General features: G+C 38.7%; 7 non-coding genes and 1 pseudogene across 7 annotated transcripts; 7 read left to right on the top strand and 1 right to left on the bottom strand.

The window, feature by feature from the left end:
* Positions 1-14,793, bottom strand: part of LOC141318658 (uncharacterized) — a 530,387-nt pseudogene that overhangs the window by 34,890 nt on the left and 480,704 nt on the right.
* Positions 479-597, top strand: LOC141296199 (5S ribosomal RNA). Its single transcript, XR_012341208.1, has one exon. It is a non-coding gene; the product is annotated as a 5S ribosomal RNA (ribosomal RNA).
* LOC141311466 (5S ribosomal RNA) lies at positions 1,399-1,517 on the top strand. Its single transcript, XR_012348931.1, has one exon. It is a non-coding gene; the product is annotated as a 5S ribosomal RNA (ribosomal RNA).
* On the top strand, positions 2,318-2,436 carry LOC141311344 (5S ribosomal RNA). The gene has a single exon (XR_012348810.1). It is a non-coding gene; the product is annotated as a 5S ribosomal RNA (ribosomal RNA).
* Positions 2,521-2,639, top strand: LOC141296528 (5S ribosomal RNA). The gene has a single exon (XR_012341278.1). It is a non-coding gene; the product is annotated as a 5S ribosomal RNA (ribosomal RNA).
* trnar-ccu (transfer RNA arginine (anticodon CCU)) lies at positions 13,159-13,231 on the top strand. Its single transcript has one exon. It is a non-coding gene; the product is annotated as a tRNA-Arg (tRNA).
* trnar-ccu (transfer RNA arginine (anticodon CCU)) lies at positions 14,260-14,332 on the top strand. The gene has a single exon. It is a non-coding gene; the product is annotated as a tRNA-Arg (tRNA).
* trnah-gug (transfer RNA histidin (anticodon GUG)) lies at positions 14,655-14,726 on the top strand. The gene has a single exon. It is a non-coding gene; the product is annotated as a tRNA-His (tRNA).

The following is a 14,793-nucleotide window of genomic DNA, read 5'->3' as shown; positions in this document are numbered from 1 at the left end:
AGCGCAACATTTAGAAAACCAAGCGCAGATTGTTGAACCGAGAGCGAGTGAGCAAAGGGCGTAAACGTACGAAAACTAAAAATGTGAGCAGAAAACACGATTTTAAGAGTGAATCGAATAACTGTGAATTCACGTTTCAGATTTGTGCGTGCAAGTGTATAAATATTTATCTTGTGCTTATTATTTTTCAGTTTGTGTCCACGTATTTTATTCTTCTGAATGTCTTTGCATTTAATTTTCATTTGCGTGCGATATATTTTTACATGCGTTTTCAAATCTTTGATTCACGCTTGTTATTTTTCGATCTGTGAGCGCAATACTTTTGAAGGAAATTTGACCCCATAGGTTAGTACTTGGATTGGAGACCGCCTGGGAATACCAGGTGCTGTAAGCTTTTGCCTTTTCTTCACTATTTATATAATATGCTGGCTTTTACGGAGGCTGATCTTTAAATAGCCCACTTTTTGGAGCAGCCCTCGCTTATGGCCATACCGCGCTGAGAGCGCCCGATCTCGTCTGATCTCGGAAGCTAAGCAGCGTCGGGCCAGGTTAGTACTTGGATGGGAGACCGCCTGGGAATACCAGGTGCTGTAAGCTTTTGCCTTTTCTTCACTATTTATATAATATGCTGGCTTTTAGAAAGATGTGTTTTACCGCTCTATTTATTACAATCATTTAAATGTATTATAGAGTTTTAAGTGTTTTACATGTTTTTTAGGCCATTTTATTACTCTTAACATTTTAAGTGTATGTGTCTTTAATAAATGGATGGTTGGCTTGTCATGTGACTAGACACATGACAGGAAGCAGGAAGTACAACTGTATAAGAGAGGAGCATGACAAACTAAGGACAGTCACCAAACTGTTGGATTGAGGAGTTGCTAATTTTAGAGCTCACCTTTCCATTCACCACCTGCAAACTTTGGATTACACTTTCTGTGGATTGTATATACACTGGTGGACACTCACATTGGGCTTATCAACACACTGGGGTTCTTGGACTGTTTTTAGGGTATGGACAAATGAACTGTATTCTTTTAACAGAGTTTACCTGTTTTTAGGGTATGGACAAATGAACTGTATTCTTTTAACAGAGTTTACCTAGTTTTATCGTGTTGTTTTAAAGTCTTTTATGTGAACCTTGTAAATACACCAAATCTATTTAAACCAATTTTCTTTTATGTCTCATTCTTTTAACCACTAGTCATCTCTCACAGTTAAATCTGACCCCATTTTAGTCTTGTAGCTCGGCTGATAAGGCTGATTGTTACACTTTTATGGGAGACCGCCTGGGAATACCAGGTGCTGTAAGCTTTTGCCTTTTCTTCACTATTTATGTAATATGCTGGCTTTTACGGAGGCTGATCTTTAAATAGCCCACTTTTTGGAGCAGCCCTCGCTTATGGCCATACCGCGCTGAGAGCGCCCGATCTCGTCTGATCTCGGAAGCTAAGCAGAGTAGGGCCTGGTTAGTACTTGGATGGGAGACCGCCTGGGAATACCAGGTGCTGTAAGCTTTTGCCTTTTCTTCACTATTTATATAATATGCTGGCTTTTAGAAAGACGTGTTTTACCGCTCTATTTATTACAATCGTTTAAATGTATTATAGAGTTTTAAGTGTTTTACATGTTTTTTAGGCCATTTTATTATTCTTAACATTTTAAGTGTATGTGTCTTTAATAAATGGATGGTTGGCTTGTCATGTGACTAGACACATGACAGGAAGCAGGAAGTACAACTGTATAAGAGAGCAGCATGACAAACAAAGGACAGTCACCAAACTGTTGGATTGAGGAGTTGCTAATTTTAGAGCTCACCTTTCCATTCACCACCTGCAAACTTTGGATTACACTTTCTGTGGATTGTATATACACTGGTGGACACTCACATTGGACTTATCAACACACTGGGGTCCTTGGACTGTTTTTAGGGTATGGACAAATGAACTGTATTCTTTTAACAGAGTTTACCTGTTTTTAGGGTATGGACAAATGAACTGTATTCTTTTAACAGAGTTTACCTAGTTTTATCGTGTTGTTTTAAAGTCTTTTATGTGAACCTTGTAAATACACCAAATCTATTTAAACCAATTTTCTTTTATGTCTCATTCTTTTAACCACTAGTCATCTCTCACAGTTAAATCTGACCCCATTTTAGTCTTGTAACTCGGCTGATAAGGCTGATTGTTACACTTTTATGGGAGACCGCCTGGAATACCAGGTGCTGTAAGCTTTTGCCTTTTCTTCACTATTTATATAATATGCTGGCTTTTACGGAGGCTGATCTTTAAATAGCCCACTTTTTGGAGCAGCTCTCGCTTATGGCCATACCGCGCTGGGAGCGCCCGATCTCGTCTGATCTCGGAAGCTAAACAGCGTCGGGCCTGGTTAGTACTTGGATGGGAGACCGCCTGGGAATACCCGGTGCTGTAAGCTTTTGCCTTTTCTTCACTATTTATATAATATGCTGGCTTTTACGGAGGCTGATCTTTAAATAGCCCACTTTTTGGAGCAGCCCTCGCTTATGGCCATACCGCGCTGAGAGCGCCCGATCTCGTCTGATCTCGGAAGCTAAGCAGCGTCGGGCCTGGTTAGTACTTGGTTGGGAGACCGCCTGGGAATACCAGGTGCTGTAAGCTTTTGCCTTTTCTTCACTATTTATATAATATGCTGGCTTTTAGAAAGACGTGTTTTACGCTCTATTTATTACAATCATTTAAATGTATTATAGAGTTTTAAGTGTTTTACATGTTTTTTAGGCCATTTTATTACTCTTAACATTTTAAGTGTATGTGTCTTTAATAAATGGATGGTTGGCTTGTCATGTGACTAGACACATGACAGGAAGCAGGAAGTACAACTGTATAAGAGAGGAGCATGACAAACTAAGGACAGTCACCAAACTGTTGGATTGAGGAGTTGCTAATTTTAGAGCTCACCTTTCCATTCACCACCTGCAAACTTTGGATTACACTTTCTGTGGATTGTATATACACTGGTGGACACTCACATTGGACTTATCAACACACTGGGGTTCTTGGACTGTTTTTAGGGTATGGACAAATGAACTGTATTCTTTTAACAGAGTTTACCTGATTTTAGGGTATGGACAAATTAACTGTATTCTTTTAACAGAGTTTACCTAGTTTTATCGTGTTGTTTTAAAGTCTTTTATGTGAACCTTGTAAATACACCAAATCTATTTAAACCAATTTTCTTTTATGTCTCATTCTTTTAACCACTAGTCATCTCTCACAGTTAAATCTGACCCCATTTTAGTCTTGTAACTCGGCTGATAAGGCCGATTGTTACACTTTTATTGGGGACCGCCTGGGAATACCAGGTGCTGTAAGCTTTTGCCTTTTCTTCACTATTTATATAATATGCTGGCTTTTACGGAGGCTGATCATTAAATAGCCCACTTTTTGGAGCAGCCCTTGCTTACGGCCATACCCCCACCTGAGGCGCTAGAGAGCAAACAGGAAGTGAGTTGGCAGTTTGTAGTGTGCAGTAGGTGAGATAGGCTCACCATTTTTCTGGGTGTTTTTTCACATTTATTTTGTTTGTTTTTTAGTTAGAAAAAGTTTTTTTTTGAGGAAGGTTTTTTTTAACCCCAAACAGGTCTTTCTGTTTGGGGTTTGAGACAACCAAAATATGGATTTAATGGACAAAGAACACGGACTGGTAAAACAACATGAGATGGGAAATGCGGAACCAGGATTTGTTGCAGACATAACTGAAAGGAATATAAATAAAAGACATGGAGAAAACAATAATGAAACGTGGGCGACGGTGGTTTCAAGGAGGAAACAAGAAAGAAAAACAACTGGACAAGAACGGAAAGGAGATCTACAATCAACTGAAGGTATTGGAATTGAGAAAGAAGTTGGAGAAAAAAGAAATGTTTTATCTCAACGACAACAAATGATACAGAAATTAAGCAAACAAACAAGGTATCAGAGGGAATACAAGAAAGAAGCAACATTAACAATGACTGTTAAAGATATAGAAAATATAACAATACTAATGATAATTAAAGCAGTTGAAGAGAAAGTTGGAATGGGAAAATTGATCGGACTGAGAAGAAAAAATAATTATGATTTTGAAATGACTATGGAAAGTGAGATGGACTGTGATTTGCTGTTGAATGGAATAATGATAAACGGACAAGAATGTGAGATAAGGAAATTGTGTGCAACAGAAAGAATGGTGTCTTTCTTGAGTCTGCCCAGCTATATAGAAGATGAGGAAATCAGTCAAAAACTAATCAATTGGGGTGTAACTCCCATTCTACCACTAAGAAGAAGATATCATCCCGGGACAACGGTGGCAGACGGAACACGATTTTTGAGGGTAAAGTTTCCACAAGAGGTGACGTCTTTACCATACAACACAAGCTTCAGGACTGAAGAAGGAGTGCAGTACTTCAGAGTGATTCACGATAATCAAGTGAAGACATGCAGGATCTGTGTAAGTCCGGAGCATGAAAAAAAGGACTGCCCACAATTCACATGCAGAAATTGTCTTGAGCAGGGGCATTATGCGCGAGACTGTAAAGTCCCGCGGTGCCAAGGCTGCCAAAAGACAATGTTAAGATGCAGATGCGAGATAGAAGACGAGGAAAATGAAGATCCAGGAATGGAAATACAAGAGGTAATGGGAGTTACAACAATTGAGAGGTTAAATGACTCACAAAGGCAGACGCAAGGAGAGGACGAGAAACAAGATGACGAGGAAGAGGAGAACAACAACATAGATGAGAATAAAGAAAAGAAGGAAGATGAAGAACAAGGAATGGAGATGGGAGGAGGAGCGAACAAAGAGGATATAAATTTGATTAAAGAAGGATTTTCTAAGGAACAGGACGATGTGGACACTAATGAACTGGACTACGAAAAAGGACAAGAAAAAGAAAAAGCTGAGGATAAGGGAATAAAGACACTGACTGAGGTAAGAGGAGCAGACAATGGGGGGGGGAATTCGTGGAATGGAAAACAAAGGAAAAGAAAGACTGAATAGATGTGTAAAAACAAGAAAAGATGGCTTAGACATTCAACAGGTTCTTAAAAGGCAGAAGATAAGAAGAGAAGAGCAAAAGACTGGAGAGGAGGAAAGCTGAAATGGGTGAAGTAAATAATACTTTTTTGAAAGACAATGAAACGGATTGAATGGTGGGTTTTGGTTTTTCCAATCTTTTCTTTAATGAGCTCTATATCAATTGTATCGCTGAATGCTAGAGGATTATCCAAATGTCAAAAGTTTGAAAGATTAATGTGTCTGACCAAAAAATGTGATGTGCTATGTTTACAAGAAACGAAATGGGAAGATAAAATAAGTGATGAAATTAGAAAATTATGGAATGGAGAAATATATAGTAACTGTGATATGGAAAGGAAGAGAGGGGTAGCTATTTTAATAAGAAAAGGCGTATTTGAAGAAGTAAATATAGATTATAAAGACACAAAGGGAAGAATAATAATTGTTAAATTTGTGTGTAATGGAAAAGAAATGAAAGTGTGTAATATACATGCACCAAATGATGAAAGAGATAAATTTAATTTTTACAGGGATATGAATGAGTTAATAGAAAAACATGACAACATTATGGTGTTAGGTGATTTTAACACTGTAATACAGAGAATTGATGTAGATGATTCAATGGGATTTAGAAGAGATAGAGGGAGGAATGAACTACATAACATAATGGAGAAATATAATATGGTGGATGTGTGGAGAGAGAGGAATGGTATGAAAAGAGAATATTCAAGAAGACAAATTGTTGACAGAGTTCTAAAGCAAAGTAGAATAGACTTATTTTTATGTAAGAAAAAGGAAGCATATTATGTCACTAAGGCGTCTTACAAAAATTATAGTGAGAGTGATCATGATTTTTTATGGATATTGATGAATTTTAATGAGGCTGACAAAGGACCAGGGGTGTGGATATTAAATGCAGAACTTCTAAAAAATGAAATATACAGAATGGAAATAGAAAGTATAATAATTAATAGTGTAAATGAGGAAATGTATGAAATGGAAAAAGGGTTTTGGTGGGACATTCTAAAAAAAAGAATAAAAAAATTCTCAATGGAATATTCAAAAAAATGGCAAAAAGTCAAAAAGATGAAAGAAAATAAGATCAAAAAAGAGTGGGATGAAGAAATGAGGAAAGTAAATGAGCATGATGAAAATATTGATAAGATAATAGAATTACAGGAAGAATTAAAGAAAATAGAAGAAGAGAAGTGTAAAGGAGCAATAATAAGAAGTAGGGCGAAAGACATTGTAGAAGGAGAAAGAAGTACGAAATATTTTTATGAATTAGAAAAAACAAGACAGAGAGCAGATATAATAAAAAGTATTAAAACAGAAGATGCAAGGATTGTAGAAGATAAAACAGGAATTTTGGAAGAAGTCAGAGAATTCTATAAGCATTTATTTACCAAAAATGAGATAGTTTTAGAAGATGAGGAATTTGTATTAAGTAAAATACAGGTTAAAGTTAATGAGGGAGACAAAGAAATGTGTGAGAGTGAGATTACGGAATTAGAAATAGGAATTGCAATTGATCAACTGAAAAATGGTAAAAGTCCAGGAATAGATGGATTAACAGCTGAATTTTACAAGGTTTTTAAAGATGTGTTATGTCCAATTTTAAATGAAATATTTATAGATAATTTTAAAAAAGGGAATTTAACGAATAGTATGAAGAAAGGTATGGTGAAAATAATTTACAAGAAAAAAGGTGATAAGAGAGACTTGAAAAACTACAGACCACTAAGCATGTTGAATACAGATTATAAAATATTAGCCAAAATTTTAGCCAATCGATTGAAAATAGTAGTACCAAATATAATTACTACAAATCAAGCATATGCTGTTCTAAAAAGAGATATTACTGATGTCATTAACAATATAAGAGATATGATATGGTACATGAAGGAGGAGAAAGAAACAGGATATATAATAAGTGTGGATTTAGAAAAGGCTTTTGATAGAGTTGAACACAAATACTTGATACATGTGATGGAGAGATTTGGTTTTGGGGAGAATTTTTTAAAATGGATAAAATGTTTATATACAGATATAAGTAGTTGTGTAAAAGTGAATGGTTTTTTAACTAAAGATTTTAAAATAACGAGATCAATCAGACAAGGTTGTCCTATGTCAGCATTATTATACACTTTAGTATCTGAAGCTTTAGGACTGGCAGTAGACCAGGAAAAGAACATAAAAGGAATACGCATAAAAGGAGAAGAATCAGAACAAAAAATATTTCAATATGCAGATGACACGACATTGTTTGTAAAAGATATTAAAAGTATGGATAAAGTAATGGAAGTTTTAGAAAGATATTGTAAAGGAACAGGGGCAAAAGTTAATAAAGAAAAAACTACATACATGAAAATTGGATTACCGAATGATCTGCTGAATAAAATGCAATTTAAGGAAGAAAAGAAGAGTATGAAAATTTTAGGTATAAGGGTTGGAGAAAATGAAAATGAAATAAGAGAAGTGGTATGGGAGGAGGTTTTAAAAGGAATGGAGAAGAGATTAAATTTCTGGAAATTAAGAGGATTATTTTTAAAAGGGAAGGTTTTAGTTATTAATTCTTTGTTTTTATCAAAAATGTGGTATGTATTGGGTTCTGTGAGTTTGCCTATATGGGTGTATAAAAAAATCAAATCTATTGTTTTAAACTTTTTATGGGAGGGGAAACCATCGAAAATTGCTTATGACACTCTAATTGGAAAGGTGGAGGAAGGAGGGTTGGGACTAATAGATCCATTAATAAGAATGAAAAGTATAAGAATAAAAACTATTAATAAATACTGGAAACATGGGAAATATGCGTGGAAGGGTGTAATGAACTATTTTTTAAATAAATGTGGAAAAATGGGAGATGATGTTTTATGGATGAAGCTAAAAGAAAACATGATGAACGGAATACCAGAGTTTTATAAAGAGGTTGTAAAAGCATGGGGTGATTTTAGAAAGCATGTTGTTTGTACGTCTTTTACCAGGTAAGAGATTTTAAGACAACCATTGTTTTTAAATAATCAAATTAAAAAGGGAAATGATACCATTTTTTATAAAAAATGGTTTTATCAGAATCAGAATCAGAATGAGCTTTATTGCCAGGTATGTTTGCACATACTAGGAATTTGTTTTTGTGACAGAGCTCCACAGTGCTACAGAATGACAGTGACAAGACGATACATATTATAAAAAGAACAATATACAAGTATACAAGACAGACAATGTGCAAAAATAGCAAAGACATTTGAATGGAAGTAAGTATGTGCTTTAAATAAATAACGGAAAAATGAATAAAGAATGTATAGTGTTGTATGTTCCACGATCAAGTGTTCATGAGATGGATTGCCTGAGGAAAGAAACTGTTTCGGTGTCTGGTCGTTCTAGTGCTCAGTGCTCTGTAGCGCCGACCGGATGGTAACAGTTCAAAAAGTGAGTGTGCTGGATGTGAGGGGTCCAGAGTAATTTTGGCAGCCCTTTTTCGTACTCTGGATAAGTACAGATCTTGAAGGGTAGGGAGGGTAGTACCAATGATTCGCTCAGCAGTCCGGACTATCCGACATAGTCTTCTGAGATCAGAATTTGTAGCTGAGCTGAACCAGATGGTAATTGAAGTGCAGAGGACGGATTCAATGATGGCAGAGTAAAACTGTTTCAGCAGTTCCTGTGGCAGGTTGAGTTTCCTCAGCTGGCGGAGGAAGTACAGCCTCTGCTGGGCCTTTTTCACAATGGAGTCTATGTGAATGTCCCACTTCAGGTCCTGAGAGATGGTGTTGCCAAGGAACCTGAATGACTCCACTGTGTTTACAGTGCTGTCCATGATGGTGAGTGGGGGGAGAGCAGGGGGGGTTTTCCTGAAGTCTATGATCATCTCCACAGTCTTGAGCGTGTTGAGCTCCAGGTTGTTATGACTGCACCAGACAGCCAGCTCTTTTACCTCCTGTCTGTAAGCAGACTCGTCACCGTCCTGAATGAGGCCGATAAGTGTGGTGTCGTCTGCAAACTTCAGGAGCTTGACAGAGGGGTCTTTGGAGGTACAGTCATTTGTATACAGGGAGAAGAGCAGTGGGGAGAGGACACAACCCTGAGGGGCGCCAGTGCTGATAGTCCGGGTGCTGGATGAGAATTTTCCCAGCCTCACTAGCTGCTGCCTGTCTGTCAGGAAGCTGTTGATCCACTGACAGACTGATGTGGGCACAGAGAGCTGAGTTAGTTTGGGCAGGAGGAGGTTTGGGATGATAGTGTTGAAGGCTGAACTGAAGTCCACAAACAGGATCCTCGCGTAAGTCCCTGATTTGTCCAGATGCTGCAGTATGAAATGTAGACTCATGTTCACTGCATCATCTACAGACCTGTTTGCACGATAAGCAAACTGCAGGGGGTCCAGTGAGGGTCTGGTGATGTCCTTCAGATAAGCCAGAACCAGTTTCTCAAACGACTTCATGACGACAGATGTTAGCGCCACAGGTCTGTAGTCGTTAAGTCCTGTTATTTTGGGTTTCTTTGGAATGGGGATGATTTCAGAACGTTTGAGAGAGGCGGGGACTTCACACAACTCCAAAGACCTATTGAAGATCTGTGAGAAAATGGGTGCCAGCTGATCTGCACAGGTTTTCAGACAGGCTGGTGTGACACCGTCAGGGCCTGGTGCCTTTCTTCTTTTGTTCTTTTTGAAGACCTTGCGTACCTCATCTTCACTGATTTGAATGGGAGTTGCAGGAGTGGGGGAGAGGGGTGATGTTGGAGGTGTAAATGGTGTCTTTTCAAACCGACAATAGAACTCGTTCAGATCGTCTGCCAGTTGCTGATTCTGCAAAGTGCTGGGGGATGATGTCTTGTAATTGGTGATGTGTTTTAGACCTTTCCACACTGATGAAGAGTCACTGGAATGAAATTGGTTCCTTATCTTTTCGGAATAATTTCTCTTTGCCACTTTGATCTCCTTTTCCAGTGTGTATTTGGCCTCTTTATACAAGACTTTGTCCCCTTTCCTGTAAGCATCATCTTTGACATGACGAAGCTGTCTGAGTTTTGCAGTGAACCATGGTTTGTCGTTGTTGTAAGTTAAGCGAGTCCTGGTAGGAATGCATAAATCCTCACAGAAACTGATATATGAAGTAACAGTCTCTGTAAGCTCGTCCAGATCAGTAGCAGCAGCTTCAAAAACACTCCAATCAGTACATTCGAAACAGGCTTGTAAAGCCCGCTCTGTTTCGTTGGTCCATCTCTTTACAGACTTTGCTACAGGTTTAGCAGATTTAAGTTTTTGCCTGTAGGTTGGTATAAGATGAACCAGGCAGTGATCAGAAAGTCCCAAAGCTGCCCGTGAGACAGAGTGATATGCATTCCTTATTGTGGTGTAACAGTGGTCCAATATATTTCTATCTCTGGTCGGACATGTGATGTGCTGTCTGTATTTTGGAAGTTCACGGGAGAGATTTGCTCTATTAAAATCCCCAAGAATGATTAAAACAGAGTCCGGGTGTTGTTGTTCTGTCTCTGTGATGTGATCAGCGAGTTTCTGTAACGCCAGGCTCACGTGCGCTTGCGGTGGAATGTACACACTCACGAGAATGAACGAGCAAAACTCTCGCGGCGAATAGAACGGCTTACAGTTTATGAAAAGCGCTTCAACATCAGAACAGCATATTTTCTTTAACACTGTTACATCTGTACACCACCTCTCATTGATGTAAAAGCACGTCCCGCCGCCGCGCGATTTCCCCGTCGATTCTGCGTCGCGGTCTCCTCTGAACAGCTGATATCCCGGGAGATGAATCGCGCTGTCCGGTATAGCCGCGTTCAGCCAGGTTTCCGTGAAACACAGAGCAGCAGAGTGTGAGAAGTCCTTATTTGTCCGGGAGAGCAGAAGGAGTTCGTCCGTTTTGTTTGGTAGAGACCGGAGATTTGCCAAATGTATGCCTGGCAGTGTCATCCTGAATCCACGCTGACGAAGCTTCACGAGCGCGCCGGCGCGCTTCCCCCGCGTCCTGCGCGTCCTGCGCGTCCTGAAGCCTTTGGTAAGCGCCGCCGCTCCGCCAACTATGATGTTGAGCAAAACGTCCGAATAATCAAAAACCGGTAGGAGATTTTGTGGTATGTTCTGCCTAATGTTTAGCAGTTCATCCCTTGTAAAACTGATCGTGTTTGCAAAACAAAAAACAGGAAAAACGAACAAAAACACTAAAACAACTGGAGAGCTAAGCACAGAGGCTGCCATTCGCGGCGCCATCTTGTTCAGATGCGGGGATAAAGCAAATAAAAGATATCTTGTATGAAGTGATACCTGGTTTTGTACCGGTGCAAGTAATAAGAGACGCAATTGTAGAAAATTATGACAATGAAACTAAAACAGTCTTAGAAAAACAATACAAACAAATGAAAGAAGTAATACCGGAAGAATGGATAAATATTATAGAAGGTACAGAAGAAACAAAAGGTAATGATGGAATGATGATTGATTTTAAAAGTAATGACAAACAGCATGCTTTTAAAGATGGTATTTTAAAGATGTTTTATTCTTGTTTATGTGAAGATGTTTTTATCACACCAAAAGCAGAAGGATATTGGCAAAGATTGTACCCAAGTATGGAAACTAAGAAAATATGGAAAAATCTAAGAGCTTGGTGGAAAAGTCCAATTTTAGAAAACTTTGATTATATTTTAAGACATAATTGTTTATTAAGTGAAATGAGACTGTGTAAATTTGGAATGGCAAGTGATGCAATATGCAAGGTATGTAATAGGGAAGATGAAGGATTGATACATATTTTTTTAAATGCACAGGGTTAAAATGTTTTATAAAAAAATTAAAAGAAATGACAACTAAATTGGGAGTAGAACAAAGATGTATTGATGAAGAATGGGAAACAATGTATTTATTTGGTTCTAAAGGTAATTTTAAGAATGTGTGTTTTTTATTTTATTTTAATTTGATATTAACCATTGCTAGATTTGTAATTTGGAGCAAATTAAATTTTGTCAAACAAAAGAAAACAAAAATACCTGTGTGCAAACTTTTTAAGGTGAAGATGTGTTTTATTTTAAATGTTTTGTTTGATTACTGTAATATGAATGAAGAGAAAGATGTTTTTGTCAAAATTTTTGTAAATGATAACCCATTTATTGAAATGACATGGTTTCGATTTAATGTATTGTTGCCAGAATGTGATTCAGACTGTTTTTAAAATGTATTAACATGTTTAAAAAAAAAAAAAAAAAAATGGATAAGGCACTGGCCTCCTAAGCCAGGGATTGTGGGTTCGAGTCCCATCTTGGGTGACTTTCAGCAGAGTGGTGCAGCGAAGGCGTGCTGGGTCCATAACCCAGAAGTCGATGGATTGAAACCATCCTCTGCTAATCTTGTTTCACTTTTATATGTGCTCAGGTGCTGCAAGACAAGTTAGAAACGTGTGCCAGAATCAAGTGATGTTGAAAAGACCAGTGCACGAGCTCTACAACAAGTCAAGCAGAGTGGCGCAGCGGAAGGGTGCTGGGCCCATAACCCAGAGGTCGTTGGATCGAAACCATCCTCTGCTAAGCTTGTGTCACTTTTATATGTGCCCAGGTGCTGCAAGACAAGTTAGAAATGTGTGCAAGATTCAAGTTATGTTGAAAAAACAAGTGCACAGGCTCTTCATCAAGGCAAGCAGAGTGGCGCAGCGGAAGCGTGCTGGGCCCATAACCCAGAGGTCGATGGATCGAAACCATCCTCTGCTAAGCTTTTTTGGCTTTCATATGTGCCCAGGTGCTGCTTAAAGAAATGACGCTGCAACTGGTAAACTTGTTGTAATTAGCAAAAAAATTCATACATAATAGACTAGTTAGAAATGTGTGCCAGGCTCATGTGGTTTTGGAAAGACCGGCGTATGGTACTCTCGTCAAGGAAAGCAGAGTGGCACAGCGGAAGCTTGCTGGGCCCATAACCCAGAGGTTGATGCATCGAAACCATTCTCTGCTAAGACTTCTGAGCTTGTATATATGACAGAGCCTCCCAAAAAGAGAAATGTTCAGAGCCTGTTTTTTGAAAACCTAAAGTCACTTGGTCCTCTCACAAAAGTTGTTCATCCAGAAGCTGAATGAGATGAAGAACTAAAAGAAAAAGTAAACCGCTGCATGACAGCCCCAGTGGCCTAATGGATAAGGCACTGGCCTCCTAAGCCAGGGATTGTGGGTTCGAGTCCCATCTGGGGTGACTTTCAGCAGAGTGGCACAGCGAAAGTGTGCTTGGCCCAGAAGTCGATGGATTGAAACCATCCTCTGCTAATCTTGTTTCACTTTTATATGTGCTCAGGTGCTGCAAGACAAGTTAGAAACGTGTGCCAGAATCAAGTGATGTTGAAAAGACCAGTGTACGGGCTCTACATCAAGGTGAGCAGAGTGGCGCAGTGGAAGCGTGCTGGCCCCATAACCCAGAGGTCGATGGATTGAAACCATCCTCTGCTAATCTTGTTTCAATTTTATATGTGCCCAAGTGCTGCAAGACAAGTTAGAAATATGTGCAAGAATCATGTTATGTTGAAAAGACCAGTGCACAGACTCTATATCAAGACAAGACAAGCGGAGTGATGATGTTTGGATGGGAAAAGAAGGGAAAAAACAAAAAGTTAATAAACTTATGGATAAGTTTAATGAAAAGTGCAATATGGGAAAGAAGAAATATGGCTAAAAAAGAAAAAGTGGTTTTAGATGTTTGGACTTTGTTTAAAAGAAAAACAGAACTGTACATTAAAACACTGCATGGGTATTTTAAATGTGAAAGCAGATTGAATGAATTTTATCATGTCTTTACACTTCAAGTTTATCAAGTTTTAAAGGATCTTTTGTGGACGCTGCCAGAACGTGAAAACGATTAAATGTGAAAATGATTGTATTTATTTTATGATTAAATGATTTGTGTTTACAATAACAGTTATTTTTTATTTATTTTTTTTCTCATGTTTTTATTCCACACGTTTGTTGTGTCTTAAAAGATTTGATGTGGAAACTGACAGAAGATTCTGAAATTCTGAATGTATGTATAATGAATGTGAAGTGAAAATGTTTTGTTTATGAAAAACTTTTACTTTTTTGTATTTTTAATGTTTGAAATTTCTTAAAAAAGAGAAATGTTCAGAGCCTGTTTGTGAAAACCTAAAGTCACTTGGTCCTCTCATAAAAGTTGGTCATCCAGAAGCTGAATGAGATGAAGAACTAAAAGAAAAAGTAAACAGATCCGTGACAGCCCCAGTGGCCTAATGGATAAAGCACTGGCCTCCTAAGCCAGGAATTGTGGGTTCGAGTCCCATCTGGGGTAACTTTCAGCAGAGTGGTGCAGTGAAAGTGTGCTGGGCCCAGAAGTGGATGGATTGAAACCATCCTCTGCTAAGATTGTTTCACTTTTATATGTGCTCAGGTGCTGCAAGACAAGTTAGAAATGTGTGCCAGAATCAAGTGATGTTGAAAAGACCAGTGTACGGGCTCTACATCAAGGCGAGCAGAGTGGCGCAGCGGAAGCGTGCTGGGCCCATAACCCTAGCACGGATTTGTGTGCCCTCTCTCCACAGTAATAAAAAGCGCCGCTAGCCCTTTTTTTTCAATTCGGACGGCCGGCACCACCTGATGTGAGCCAGTGGTGCGCCGTGATCGTATAGTGGTTAGTACTCTGCGTTGTGGCCGCAGCAACCCCGGTTCGAATCCGGGTCACGGCAGGCTTTTTGTTCACTGAGCTCCTTTCTGCCACCTCCATTTTTCGTACGGGTGCGGTGCCAGTTAAAC

The sequence above is a fragment of the Garra rufa genome, chromosome 1 (genome assembly GCF_049309525.1).
Source record: "Garra rufa chromosome 1, GarRuf1.0, whole genome shotgun sequence".
NCBI lineage: Eukaryota > Metazoa > Chordata > Actinopteri > Cypriniformes > Cyprinidae > Garra > Garra rufa.
Note: the sequence above shows the minus strand (reverse complement) of the source record. Positions and strands in the feature narration are given on the sequence as shown.